The 15431-nt window shown below is 42.9% G+C and overlaps 1 protein-coding gene across 1 annotated transcript in view; it reads left to right on the forward strand.

The window, feature by feature from the left end:
- LOC124595531 (serpin B4-like) overlaps window positions 1–15431 on the forward strand; it is a 37748-nt gene that overhangs the window by 1335 nt on the left and 20982 nt on the right. The window lies entirely within an intron of this gene.

The following is a 15431-nucleotide window of genomic DNA, read 5'->3' on the forward strand; positions in this document are numbered from 1 at the left end:
CTGTGGGTGCGCCATTCTGTACGTCGTCTTTCTGCTGTAAGCGTGTGCTGTTCACAACGTGCAAGTGTGCTGTGGACAACATGGTTTATTCCTTAGAACAGAGGATTTTTCTGGTGTTGGAATTCCACCGCCTAGAACACAGTGTTGTTGCAACAAGACGAAGTTTTCAACGGAGGTTTAATGTAACCAAAGGACCGAAAAGCGATACAATAAAGGATCTGTTTGAAAAATTTCAACGGACTGAACGTGCTGGAAAGGTAGGGCGACTGCGTACGGCAACCACAGAGGGCAACGCGCAGCTAGTGCAGCAGGTGATCCAACAGCGGCCTCGGGTTTCCGTTCGCCGTGTTGCAGCTGCGGTCCAAATGACGCCAACGTCCACGTATCGTCTCATGCGCCAGAGTTTACACCTCTATCCATACAAAATTCAAACGTGGCAACCCCTCAGCGCCGCTACCATTGCTGCACGAGAGACATTCGCTAACGATATAGTGCACAGGATTGATGACGGCGATATGCATGTGGGCAGCATTTGGTTTACTGACGAAGCTTATTTTTACCTGGACGGCTTCGTCAATAAACAGAACTGGCGCATATGGGGAACCGAAAAGCCCCATGTTGCAGTCCCATCGTCCCTGCATCCTCAAAAAGTACTGGTCTGGGCCGCCATTTCTTCCATGGAATCATTGGCCCATTTTTCAGATGCGAAACGATTACTGCATCACGCTATCTGGACGTTCTTCGTGAATTTGTGGCGGTACAAACTGCTTTAGACGACACTGCGAACACCTCGTGGTTTATGCAAGATGGTGCCCGGCCACATCGCACGGCCGACGTCTTTAATTTCCTGAATGAATATTTCGATGATCGTGTGATTGCTTTGGGCTATCCGGAACATACAGGAGGCGGCGTGGATTGGCCTCCCTATTCGCCAGACATGAACCCCTGTGACTTCTTTCTGTGGGGACACTTGAAAGACCAGGTGTACCGCCAGAATCCAGAAACAATTGAACAGCTGAAGCAGTACATCTCATCTGCATGTGAAGCCATTCCGCCAGACACGTTGTCAAACGTTTCGGGTAATTTCATTCAGAGACTACGCCATATTATTGCTACGCATGGTGGATATGTGGAAAATATCGTACTATAGAGTTTCCCAGACCGCAGGGCCATCTGTTGTTGAAAATTGTAACTACTGTAATTTCGAAAGTTTGTCTGCCTGAAAATGTACTGTTGTCCCAAGCATATTGCAACAAACGGTGTATTTCTATCGCTGCTCGTTTAGTTTTTATTGCCGTTTCAAATATACCGGTCATTTTTGAAACACCCTGTAGTTTGACATCTATAAATGGAATATTCGTCTGAGGGGATTTAGAGTGTAGTCTACTTTGTTCGGGATCTTGAGGAGTGTCCGTCACTAACAATTATCTAAAACAGTCATCAAATGACACTAATATGAATCAGTCTGGTGCAGCAGCACTGGACATCACGTAGGACGACACCTTAGCTGTTATATCTTCTGATTGTAGCTAGTGGTGCATGTCACTTTATAGACAATTGAGCAGTTGCAGACCAGGTATTATTAAACGTTTGAGAGTGTACCAGTGTGCATTGCTGTAAAGGATGAAGAAAGCTAATTATTTGAGTCGCAGCAAACGGTAATCTTCAGCTTTCGGATGAAGGAGAATACTGTTTCTAAAATGGTAACACCTGTGAGTTGTTCGCATTCCTCTGAACTGGCAGCGAATCATGTAAGGTCTAAAGAAACCACTGTGTATAGCCACTGACCTAAATAAAGTATTGCGTATAGTCAGTGCGTAAACTGCGGAACTTACGAGCATTCCGGCAATAATTTTCGTCGTTTCCAACTACGTCAGTGTATCAGAAACAGCAGAAGTGGAACAGGTCACCAAGCAAATCACCTGAAGGTTAATGGATATGAAGACTACGAAAGTAGAAGTCGCTGAAGAAACAATACCACATAACAGGCAATTATGACCAATCGATTAATAAGAGTCATAAATGAGGTATTATTTAGCAAACTTCTAAACATTTGCTCGAAAATATAAGCGTCATAAGGTTCATACATTTCCCTTAATAGAAGTTGTACATTTTTTCTTATTCTTTCACTAAGCGTACATGTGGAATCCCAATGAAGTGGATTAAAATACAATGGAATGGAAAAGTAACGCAGACTTGTCGAACGCAAGATCTGGATATACTACACTGCAGCCCAATGCCAATATCCTTAGTGACCATTTTATGCAAATCTTTGACACAAACTGTTCCATTCTGCTTGACTGAAATTCAGCTTTTCCACTTTGATGATAAATAACGGAATAATACACAACAAGAAAGCAAGCTTTGTTTAGGGAAATATGAAAATGTAAGTAATGTCAGAGACAGCAAAGGACTTGGAAGAGCAGTTGAACGGAATGGACAGTGTTTTGAAAGGAGGATATAAGATGAACATCAACAAAAGCAAAACGAAGATCATTGAATGTAGTCGAATTAAGTCGGGTGATGCTGAGGGAATTAGATTAGGAAATGAGACGCTTAAAGTAGTAAATGAGTTATGCTATTTGGGAAGCAAAATAACTGATGATGGTCGAAGTAGAGAGGATATAAAATGTAGACTGGCGATGGCAAGGAAAGCGTTTCTGAAGAAGAGAAATTTGTTATCATCGAGTATAGATTTAAATGTCAGGAAGTCGTTTCTGAAAGTATTTGTATGGAGTGTAGCCATGTATGGAAGTGAAAAATGGACGATAAATAGTTTGGACAAGAAGAGAACAGAAGCTTTCGAAATGTGGTGCTACAGAAGAATGCCGAAGATTAGATGGGTAGATCACGTAACTATAGAGGAGGTATTGAATAGAATTTGGGAGAAGAGGAGTTTGTGGCACAACTTGACAAAAAGAAGGGACCGGTTGGTAGGGCATGTTCTGAGGCATCAAGGGATCACAAATTTAGCATTGGAGGGCAGCGTGGAGGATAAAAATCATATAGGGGGACCAAAAGATGAATACATTAAGCAGATTCAGAAGGATGTAGATTGCAGTAAGTACTGGGAGACGAAGAAGCTTGCACAGGATAGAGGAGCATGGAGAGCTGCATCAAACCAGTCTCAGGACTGAAGATAACAACAACAACAAGTACTTCATGTTTTCCAAGTAACCGTTTACCATTTTGACAAATAATATCCCATTTATGATTATCATGAATCTGCTGTTTGTCTACTACACGGCATTGTCATATCAGAGACTTGTGGATCTATAGATTCGATAACCTTCAAATATTTATGCAAAATGTACAGGACGCCGACGCGACTTAAAAACTTCTTGGTCCTTTTTGTGATCTGTTCCAGCTGCACCGACCCAGAATCAGATCGCTCCCCATGAACTCCGCTGTATAACTGAATTTGTCGCACACTGGAGCACGCAATGAGAAAATATATGTACTTGCAAATGAGTTACTGTTTACAGTGGTTAGTTACCTATATACTGAATTGACAACACTGGTCCAGATTAACACCAATTTTATTTATTGTTTGGGTTCGCACACACAAAAAGGAAGCATACATTAATGAAATTGATAAAATACAAAAGCCAGTGGGAATACAAGCCGTGAACATCAGGGCAATGTAATTGAGTCGTTGATCTGCTTGAAGCGCCCACAAGGCATGGATAACAAGAGTGGCAATCACCTCAACAGGTTGTCCCCCTAAAACACATAATCACTCCTTGGTGCATAATTGCTCCGGTCCTAGCAGGAAAGCCGGCCGTGGTGGCCGAACGGTTCTAGGCGCTCAGTCCGGACCCCGCGCGACTGCTACGGTCGCAGGTTCGAATCCTGCCTCGGGCATGGATGTGTGTGATGTCCATAGGTTAGTTAGGTTTAAGTAGCTCTAAGTTCTAGGGGACTGATGGCCACAGCTGTTAAGTCCCATAGTGCTCAGAGCCATTTGAACCATTTTGAACCTAGCAGGAAGCAAGGTATTGGTTCCACAGGCAGACATGTAAACCGCTCATGGATGATCCCTCTGCTGCAAAACGAAATATAAAGTCACTTCCAATGAAGGTGAAAATAAACAAACCCCTGATCATTCTCCTCACACACTACGAGCTGCTCTCACCAGAATCGACAGTTCAGAGCGAAAAGGCCTGCATCCCCCATGCCCAACTGGCAGCAACAACTCATCAGTCATGGATGATGATCTGATCCTTCAATGCAGTTCCGTATCTGTAGTACCTAAAACCAACTGCGGGAACTCCTTGGGCTGCGGATCGGAGCCGCCAGGATGGGAAGCCGCCGGCGGTGGAGCAAGCACCACCGGGTAAACACAGGACGAGTCGGACGACAGACCAACGACAACTGACAACAACCGACCACGACCGACACAACAAGGAAGAGATAAACAACGGAGGCTCGTAGAAACCACAACACCAGTAAATCCACTCGGAACCAGAGCCAGGCAAATGTCAACAACGAGCAACATACGAAACCGGAGGGAGCGGCTATTGGCCGCGGTCTGCACGTGGTGTAGCGCTGGCGCCCTGTCCATTTGTTCTGGCGCGTGTTCGACTTCCGCGGCGGGAGGTACTAGAGTGTCCCTCGCCCACGTCTTTCAGTCGAGTGTCCTCCTCCACATCCCCTAAACAAGTCTCTCTAAAAATGTTCTGTACCTCTCTGCTACAGAGTCTCTCACTATAGTCCGTGCAGACTATGCATCACCGGTGGGAAAGCTCTGTGAAAGATTCTTCAGTGAAATTTTAGAAAACTCGAACATCCCACCTAGTAGGTACTTTTTAAGCCATCCAGTGAGGTGCTTTCTCAAGTTTTGAGAGAGAAACTTGTTGTTGACATTATTCAGATTCTGGATTGCGCTATTCCTACTCCTGCAAAAGGAAGAAAAATTTTGAAGCCACCCACTCATGGGCCAATCAATCGACCAACTGCCCCAGTTGAGTAGGTCTGCCCCAACATGTAGGAGATTTGTTAGTGGCTGTGTCGGTAGTTTGGGTGCGTCGTCTCCGCTACCTGTTGCCCACAACTGCTACCTGTCACCCCATGTCCGACCTTTTCCCTTCTGTTCTGGCATGGGCAAAGCTGTTCGACTGGGAGCAGATAGGGTCCACCATGCACTCTAAGTGTGTCCACACACTGTGAGATAGGTCAGCGACCCACTCAATCCACTCAGCGGGTGTGAGGGAGGGGGGCGGGGAGGGGCAGGAGGAGGGAACTACCACAACGTAGCTTTCCCACAAGAGAACAGCGTGGTCTCTTTCTTTTGCCCAGGATACCTCCCTCAAATTTTTTCAGCCTGTCAGCAAAAAAGGTACCAGCAAGAGGTTTTCTTTCACAGGGATGGTGGCCTATTAAAATTTTATTTTGCTTTTTCTGGACGCACAACATAGTTCCCAAACCAAATCTTTTAGGGAGTCACCACAGTCGTACCAGAGGAAGTTCACAATTCTAAGGACCTGGAGTTGTATGCGACCTGCCACCACCACTGAGATAAAGTGGCGTGGCTGACAGATCCTACCTGCCGATTACTGGTCAGAGCACTGCTCTGTTCCTAGGTGGTCTAAAGATACAGACAAGTAGATAATTAGTTAAACAATGAAATATGATGGGCGTCAGCGTCTCGATCCTCACAATCATTACTCATGACACAAATACAGAATTTTGTAAATTGACTCAATTATCACACAGATTGGAACAGATTGGTGCAACAAAACTGAAATATGAAACATGGCTAGTGATTTTCAGGCGTAAAAAAAAAACCAGATGTGTGGGTGGTGGCATACTTAGGTAGACCATGATGGGAAATAACTAATCACATTTGTATAGGACCTCCCTACCCCAAGACAACGGAATAGTTTGGAAACTGGGAGAATAGCCATGCCAAAGCATCATTAGCTTAACAAAAATCTCTCACTTAACCCAAGAGCTACCAACACATACTCACCCTTACTGCTGATGTGTTTACATAAAGGCTTTATTCCCATTTACAAAAAAGTAACCATCTACCACATCCCATTCACTCTTTTAAAGAAACCTTATAAAGATAGTCATTTTATTTCACCGTCTCTCTTTCACACTCTACAATCTGGCACATTTGAATTCCACAGTCATTACTTAGACACCGTCAACAGCCTCGTCAAGGCCGCATTGACTTCCAGATTCGTACCATTATTGTTATTACAATTAAAAATTGATTCCATTCATTCACTAATTCGTTTACTGCGATCCCCTTCTCTTAACTCTGTGACCCCATTCGAGAGCACGATGAAGGCATAGCAGACGATCCTGAACTCACGAAACGGCAGAATCTGTAGTTGATCTACAGATATTTACCACACAACGGCCTCTCGGTTGCTTCAGTTACAAGATTACACCACTATTCCTGGAAATATCGGAAACGCGAAGTCAGAAGCAAACAGTGAAAATTTGGCGTAATAAACTGCGAAATCATTTACTAATTGTACAATCTGACTTCTTTGTCAAGCAGTCACATGCTGAATCACACTTTAGGCACCCGATTCACTCTTCACCTAACATGGAATGGTCTGCTGGAAACACTTCTCATTCTAACCCACACAAAATTTCATGGACTTAAGGTAAACGATATACACTTTTTTTGGAACCTTGATTGTTTAACAGAATATAGGAAACACAAACAGACAAAGCAAGGCTGAAAGTCCTCAAAACGAATACAACAAGGTCAAACAGAAAACGTTGTCATACGTCGTTATTGAACACTGTACAGAACCGTTTGACATACTGAGAGAACTCGCGTGATGTTTCTCGTGTACAGTTATACATATCCAGTGTTTATCTCCAAGACACCGTTATTTACGAAACTGTAAATAAAAATTTTTCTGGGGAAAGAGACAGTGATAAAAGATGTCACAAAGTATTCCCATGTGGATCATTGTAAAAAATTGTGTCAAGTTCAGTTATCGTTTTGTTTTATGGGTTATCAGTCTTCTCACTGGTTTGATGCTGCCCACCACGAATTCCTGTCCTGTGCCAATGTCTTCATCCCAGAGTAGCACGTGCGACCTACACCCTCAGTTACCTGCTTTCCTGTTTTCCTGTATCGTTCTTACCATCTACAGCGTCCGCCCCAGGTAGGTGAGTGGTCAGCGCGACAGAATGTGAATCCTCACGGCCCGGGTTCGAGTCCCGGCTGGATGGGAGATTTTCTCCACTCAAGTACTGAGTGTTGTGTAGTCCTAATCATCATAATTTCATCCCCATCGATGCGCAAGTCGCCGAAGTTGCGTCAAATCGAAAGGCTTGCAACCGGCGAACGGTCTACCCGACGGGGGACTGTTCAGGAATCTTATGGCAATGGAGAGGTCATCATAACGAAACCCTATCCTCTTCTACTGTTTTCTGCTGATGCCGTTCTTATCTTACACTCCTCTAATAAGAAATCCTTGTCTTCTTTTCATTTGGCTTCAATGATCACCACTATACCTATATTGATCTCCATTTTCAGATTTTCTAGTTTCCGTAGCACGTTCAAACTGCTGGCATTCCACGCCCCATCTCGCATAATGTTATCCTTTCGTTGGCTCTTCAGTCTTTTTCTCATGGTCTCCTCGACCTCGGCAGTCTCTCCTGAAAATCCGAACGGGGGACTATTCAGGAATCTTTTCCCAATGGAGAGATCATCATGACAATTTTCAGTTACAGGCCATGTATTCTATGGATACGCAGTATGTGTCTTTAATGCAGTGGTTTCCATTGCCTTCTACATCCCCATACTGTTGATCACTGTTGATTCTTCCACCTTCAGAGACAGTTTCCCACGCCAAGGTCAACGGAGTGCCCTGAACCTCAGTCCGCTTCTCCAACCTCTTTAAAAAGGCCGTCAGCAGAATGAGAGCGACTTCTTATTCTGGATGTCTTCGGTAGCCGTTGCTGACGATCTTCATCAAAAATTCAAGCGGGGGCGGGTTTTTATTTAGCTGTCAAGGACAGTATCTCCAGACCACGGATTATTGCTATGCCGTTAAATAATGTAAGTGCGAATTAGGTGTGACCCAAGTTTTACACAGCAAGTTTAAAAACAAAGGTAAGAAAATACATACCTATATATGTGAATCACAATTTTACACTCTTTTCTAATAAAGTCCAGCTGAAATGTAATGAAACACTAATAGGACACTCCTATGCACCCTGCCTGTTACCAAAAGTACGTTCTGAACGTTGTTCAACCAAGATGCGACACATGTCCATAGTTCACACTCTCCGACTTCCAAGTCCGAAAGTTTCAACAGTGCGTTGATATTTTCTTGCATTTGCTTCATTAGCATCAGGAATTCGGTACCAAAGCTATCGTAGAGGAGACATAGCCAAGGACCTTGAAAATGGTGTGTCGGCACCGTGACCGAAGCAAGAAGAGGTTCTGTGACCATTCTGGCAGTGGTCAGCAGCTCTGAATTCTCAAGTACAGAAAATATCATGCGTGGTATAACTCAGTCAGATGTAATAGCCTGTACCAGACCTCCTTATCCCCAAGGAGAGAAAATATTATGTGTGGCACAACTCTACCAGATATAGTAGTGTGTACAAGGGCTTTGATTCTCAAGAAGAGAAAACATGATGTTCGGTACAACTGTAACAGGTGTAGTAGCCTTACAAGGGCTCGTTAATCTCAATAAGAGAAATTGCCATTATGATACTCTATTGCGCTTAAAATGTTGTAGAGAGGCATATGTGGGAGAGAGAGGCGCCTGTGATACCCGAGTGGCGGACATCCATTTTGGATTTACTTGCGACAAGATAGGTTAACGTGACTGCTCTCTGTTGTTGCGAAGATTTAGCAGACATGACTTTGTCTGTGGCACATGCCTCAGAGCCACTGAAAGAGCTGCAGTCGCTGCAGCCATGGCTCACCAAGCACCCCCTGAGAGACAAGTGCATCCGTGATATTACCTTGCTGGCTGAGGTGAACCGCTTGCCGCATGCACGGCCTACTGAGGAATTCGCCAATGAAGGACTGTTGCTCCTTTAAGTCTCCTCTTCTATATGGCAAGCTGTCCGGGGGCTTATTTCCTTCGTGGAAAGTGAGAGTGCCCAGTCGCCATTTCTTAGTGTGGCTGGTTTCCCTCTCCGAGGATAGCCAGAGGCAGCCCCTGACCCACTTGTGGTGGGGAGTCTTGCAGTGGTGGTGTATCCCACCTGCTGTCAGTTGTCGATGCTTCACTCCCCCTTGCCTCGTGTCCACGTCTGTCACACAGGGTCCCACTTCCAGTCCTTGTCCATACGTGTATCACTTGGTATCCATGCATCTGCATATAACTTTTCATTGCAAAAACTAACATTGTTTATTTTTATACATCGAATAGTCAGGAATCTCTCTAACGAACAAACAGTGTATGAAACGTTGCGGCGGCGCGGTTCTTTCCGTCCCTTTACGACGGACCTGCACATTGTCTCAGCATATCATCAGTAGGAAAGCCGAGTGAAACCTACTGTACTTCGACGTGAACCAGGCTGCAATTAATGTCACTAATCTACGTTTCGGGAGAAAGTTTTCACACAAATGAAAGGTTGGAAATTTTGTCCTCAATTAATATATTCTGAAACTTAGGTGAACAAGTATCACTGTCAAGCCCGTGCTAGTCTTAACACAGTCACTCATAATCCCTTCCACTCACGTTAACAAGTTTATGGTGTTGTATTTGCCGAAAACGAAATAGCTACAAAAATACTGATTGTTTTTGATTGAGAATGCTCGCCAAATATTAAGTCTGTCGTTACCAAATGCAGTCACAGTTTTTAGCCAACGACCTGCTCAATACACCACGCGGAATATATGTCTTTTCTCGTCACAAAATTCACTTAAAAATTCCGAAACTTCTACACACCCATCGGAATAATTGTGCCGTCTCTTTACCACACTTTTGATGTATGAAACACTGCTGGATCTGGCACCTTATCGTTTCCACCGGAACTACTACTACACACGTCCGAACTCTTTCATGGCTAGGCTCCCACCTTCTCTAGAATACTCTCAGTGTTCTCTACCAGCAGAGAAGGGCGCGCGAAGAATATTGCTTTACCATTGGTCAGTTTACTCAACAGCCAATAGCAAAACAACATTCTCCCGCGTCAGTCCGCACTTTTCACCAATAACCAATTGCAAAATAGTAAACCAACGACTCCACTTTTTACCGACGTAATTATCTAATATGCTGAAGTTTTGCATAAAGTTATTTACTATTGTTATTTATACCCGAATTAACTGTCCCTTTACCATAAACTAAATCCTACTACATAACCCGTTAAACAATTATTTTCATATTAACCTTAAACCACACTCACGCATCATTCATACTGCTAAAACATATTTATAACATTTTACACAAAAAGACATAACACTTTATGAAAATACTATAACAATTTACGAAAAACATTCTATTACTTTAGAGCACTCTAGTGGGCACAATCGAAACTAAATCAGTCCCCTATCCAATATTGTCCTCTATCGGCTGATACATGAACTACGTGCGCGTCCAGTCTCGCATCACCATCTGTCACTATCCAGCTCAGAGACACATCTCCCACTTAACCACCTCCAAGACAGGATCGGTATACGGCGCTACGCCTCAACGTGAATAAGAACTTATCTATTCAACATGACAGTTTGATTACCAAAATTATTATTTACATATCATTCTGAAAGAAAAACAGAAAAACTAATATTCTTGGCACTAATTTTGGTGATTTGTCTACATACTGTATATACCTTATACTGGCAAAAATAAAATAGTTATACTCGTGATGTGACAGATGGCTTGATACGCTTTACAGGGAGAATTTTAATACAATTATTTGCATCAACGATCACAAAAAAAGTTTGTTACGACCACACATTCATCATTCAATGAAAAAGAAACGCCGCGCAGGATTAGCCGAACGGTCTAAGGCGCTGCAGTCATGGACTGTGCAGCTGGTCCCGGCGGAGGTTCGAGTCCTCTCTCGGGCACGGGTGTATATGTTTGTCCTTAGGATTATTTAAGTTAGATAGTGTGTAAGCTTAGGGACTGATGACCTTAGCAGTTTAGTCCCATAAGATTTCACACATATTTGAACATTTTTTTGAAAGAGAAATCATGTTACATGATTAATCAATCTGTTACCAAACTACTTTCTCCATACTTCATCCCTGATAACAACATGTTTTCATATATATGAATTTAAGCAATATGATACTCAACTGCTACATAAACAAAAGAGAACCACAACGCAGACTACATCCATACATTTCTGAAATCGGAAGAATTGATTTCTCTCGACTCACTGCTTCCATTTTCCTTTCTAGATTCTCATTCTCTGCCACTTTTCCTCAAATGCTTCTATCCAATTATTGCTTGATAAGTCCATTTCCCTTTCCTCCTTCGATCGTCCTTATTTCTCCCCTTCGGCATTTTGTATTGTGTCTGACAGTGACATTATACCAGAGCAATGTAGAACAACATTGGAAAATTAAATGATTGGTAAAAAAATCTATCTGCAAAAACGCAACATATTTAGTAGCCTAGATTCACATATAGTGGCCACAAACAAAAACGTCTAAAAAAAATCCTTACATTAACATGTTACTTAGATACTCATGTGGTATTCCTCAGACATTTATTCTTACTTTTAATCCTTTCATAGTTACTTTCTTTTGTTTTGCGGTATTTCCTTTTGTTGTGTCTAGACAAGACAGCCTAGACACAATGAGAGGAAGCCGAAAGGCACGCACTAAGCCAAAGCAGGGTGCGTGAGGTCTGAAACAGGATACGTAATGAATGCTATAAAGAAAAGTACGTAGCTTCTGGAATACTTAACTTTAATCCATCCTTTTGGTACATCTGGAGATTGTGGCGATACAAGTGAGACTCTTTAGATACATGCAATGTTACTAATGGCGCCTTGCTAGGTCGTAGCCATTGTCTTAGCTGAAGGCTATTCTAGGTATTGGCTCGGCAAATAAGCAATGCTTCGTCCATGTAGTCGCTAGCAAAGTCGTCCGTACAACTGGGGCGAGTGCTGTTCCGTATCTCGAGACCTGCCTTGTGGTGGCGCTCGGTCTGCGATCACACAGTGGCGACACGCGGGTCCGACATGTACTAATGGACCGCGGCCGATTTAAAGCTACCACCTAGCAAGTGTGGTGTCTGGCGGTGACACCACACCTTTCATAGACTATTTGTACTATAATCCATGTACTCTTCGATGTTATTCTTCCACTTACGAGATTGGACCTTCAATGGTTTCGTTACTTTTTGGCTTGGTGGCTGTCCAAATAAAGCTACTTAGAGAGAAAAACACGAAGACTAGTTGGACACAAATCACCGCTTCATTTCCATTATGTTGTAGCTATAGACCATTTATTGATTTCCAAATTATCTGCTTTGCGGCTATCCTTTCACATTCCTGCATGGCAAGAACACAGCTCGCAAATATCAAACATTGTCAAAAAAATGGCTCTGAGCACTGTGGGACTTAACATCTGAGGTCATCAGTCCCCTAGAACTTAGAACTACTTGAACCTAACTAACCTAATGACATCACACACATCCATGCCCGAGGCAGGATTCGAAACTGCGACCGTAGCGGTCACGCGGTTCCAGACTGAAGCGCCTAGAACCGTACGGCCTCAAACATTGTCACTTATTCTGTGCTCCTAAGCCATTTTTCCATAGTCTAGGGTCCAAATGTGCATCCACTGTGGACATCAATGTATCTCAAAATCCTCCCCTAATCCATCCAATGATACGGTGCCAATGCGCATCAGTCATGGACAGTAATGCAACCTGCGGTCCAAACATGCATCCGACATGGACATTAACATAATACAACCTCTCTATTTCCTGAATGATGATGATGATGTAACAACTCTTCCCTCCACGCAAGAACATTACAAAACAAGAAAAATCGAGAATCCTATACAATATTGAGAGAAAACTTCACCACATTCACAATGGTTTGACTGAAACAAATTCCAAGTTCCACCTGACTACTTCCACAAAACATCAAAAATCACGGAAGACCACCTCTCTCGTCAAGTCTGTCATAAAATATCCACTTGGGATTAAAACTGTCACAAATAAACATATATTACATTGTCCACCCTCCTTTCCTTGTTTACCAGCCTTAGCAATATCAAAGGGAAATGTACTCTTCACTAAAACGTCTTCCCATGTCACTTGTCCTAAACAGAAAGCAAAAACTTACCAGAAAACACACTTTGCACAGGACGGGAAATGCAGTGAAAGTCTGTCCCTCAGTGAAATAATAACTTATTACAGATCCAATCACAAACTGATTACCAAACAAACTCTTCCGGAAAGAGAAATAAATTCTATACTCCAGAGACAAATATAACCCATTTCAAAATTTAATTTTTTGTTGTCCCACCATCTTAGATGCTTTACTCGATAAAAGGATTTTCATTACTGATGTGATGCACCCCGTATGACTTCCTTCATTTGCTTGTTTCCACTCTGGCTATGTTCACACGCACAACCCTTCGAATCTGTAGTACCTCAATGAACAAGGAGAAGAACTTGTGGCACAACACATTTCGCTTATTTGATAATCTCTGCGATCTTACTGAAATCTTCTGACCCGCTTTGTAATGTCTTATGGTTGCCTTCAGCTCAGTACATTCCTTCTTGTTCCTGGGGCCTGTTTAATGTGAAAGAGGGCGAGAGGTATCACATCCTTATGGTGTAAAGACCGTCGATTCAAAGACAGATGCAGTTTGGCACAGTGTAATCTATACAGGCTGCCTAGCAAGCCTAATCCTCGCCACAAGGTCTGAATATCAAGTTACCTTCCATTAGGAATGTGGGTGCACTCAACGACTGTGATCTGACTCTCAAATGATCGCAACAATCAGGTTTTATTAGAAAAATTTATGTTTCGGCTAGTGTCTAGCCATGTTTTAATATGGACGACAGGTCAAAATGAAGACTGGTTTTTTATCGTGTGCCATTTCAACATCGCCCTATCAGCATGACCAAACCTGCAGTTCATGATCAGGAATCATCTTATCCACACAGTCTTTTTTAAAAAAACTTCTCCTAAAATGCTTCTGCCACAGTCCTAGCAGTGGCCTTTCACAGCGGAGCCAAAGTTGCAGAATTTAACTCAACAGCCACCGGGCTATAACAGAAACCATGCGTCACTCTCGAAAGGGAGTCCATGAAAACAGTTGCCGCAAGTGGCATAATTTCAGAGGTACTATGGGCAAAAAAGGTGCCTGGTTTGATGTGGTGCAGGGCTTTGGCTATTGACAGGCTTTGCAGATGAACAACACTTTGTGACTCCTTTGCTAAATATTATTGAAATGACAGGTCGCCTGCAACTTCAAGGAAAACTTCTTCAGCACAAAGTGGGCACAGCTTAGGTGCATGCACCATTTAAGTTTGTTCACCAACCCATCTGTTCTACACAACAACTAGTGACTCGTCCAAATATCTGTGACGAAACATAGCCTCATTTCCTGCCAAACTGCAATTTGCTCTTTATCTCTACATTTGTTTTCCAAATCCAGAATGGCGGGGGTTTTTGTCCTATTCTCTTGCTGTTTCTTTGAAACAGGTAGATACTTAATTTTCGAGAACAATGTTTTAGAGGTAGTATAGTACGAAATGGTTTTCTTAGAGATCTTCTTCCATCCTCTCAACAAGATTAGTAGGCAAGCATGATAGTGTGTCCACTACAATATTAACAGTGCCTGGCAAATGTGTGATTGTGAAGTCGAATTCTTGGAGATGTAGTAACCACCAGATGAGGCATACATGTACGAGTTTTGCGTTTGGTAAGAACAGTAATGCCTCATGGTCAGTGTAAATTTCCGTTTTGCCACCAGATAAGAAGTACAGAAACTCTGGAAGCCTCACACGATGGCAGGGTACTCCAACTCAGTATGGAGTAGTTCTTCTTCTATTTTGATAGCACTCTGCTACTAAAGCGACAGTTTTCATTATTACCTCTCTTCTTCGACTTCTTGAAAAAAAATCATGCCTAGACCGGTTTTGGTGCTATTTGTGGTCATGCACAATTCACATGATAAATCAGAATCTACTAAAATAGAGGCAATCACGAGTGCACGCTTTAGTGACAAGTTAGCATTCGGCTTCCGTATCCCAAGCTCAGCACATCTTCTTTCCTGTCAGTCCGTACAAGCAAGGTGCTGACAACGTCTCCACATTGATGAAACACCTATAATGTGGTGATTACTGGATGCAAGTTTTGAGTAAGGCGCTCCCATTCTTTTTTAAAAGTAATTTCCTTACCTTGTCATATTCTGTCACTGGTTCTGAGGTCTTTCATGGGCTCTTGCATCTCCATTCCCGTGTCAGACGCCCGCCATAGTGGTGATTAATTCTCCGTATTGTGTCTGCCTTACTGAT

The sequence above is a fragment of the Schistocerca americana genome, chromosome 2 (genome assembly GCF_021461395.2).
Source record: "Schistocerca americana isolate TAMUIC-IGC-003095 chromosome 2, iqSchAmer2.1, whole genome shotgun sequence".
Taxonomy (NCBI): Eukaryota; Metazoa; Arthropoda; class Insecta; order Orthoptera; family Acrididae; genus Schistocerca; species Schistocerca americana.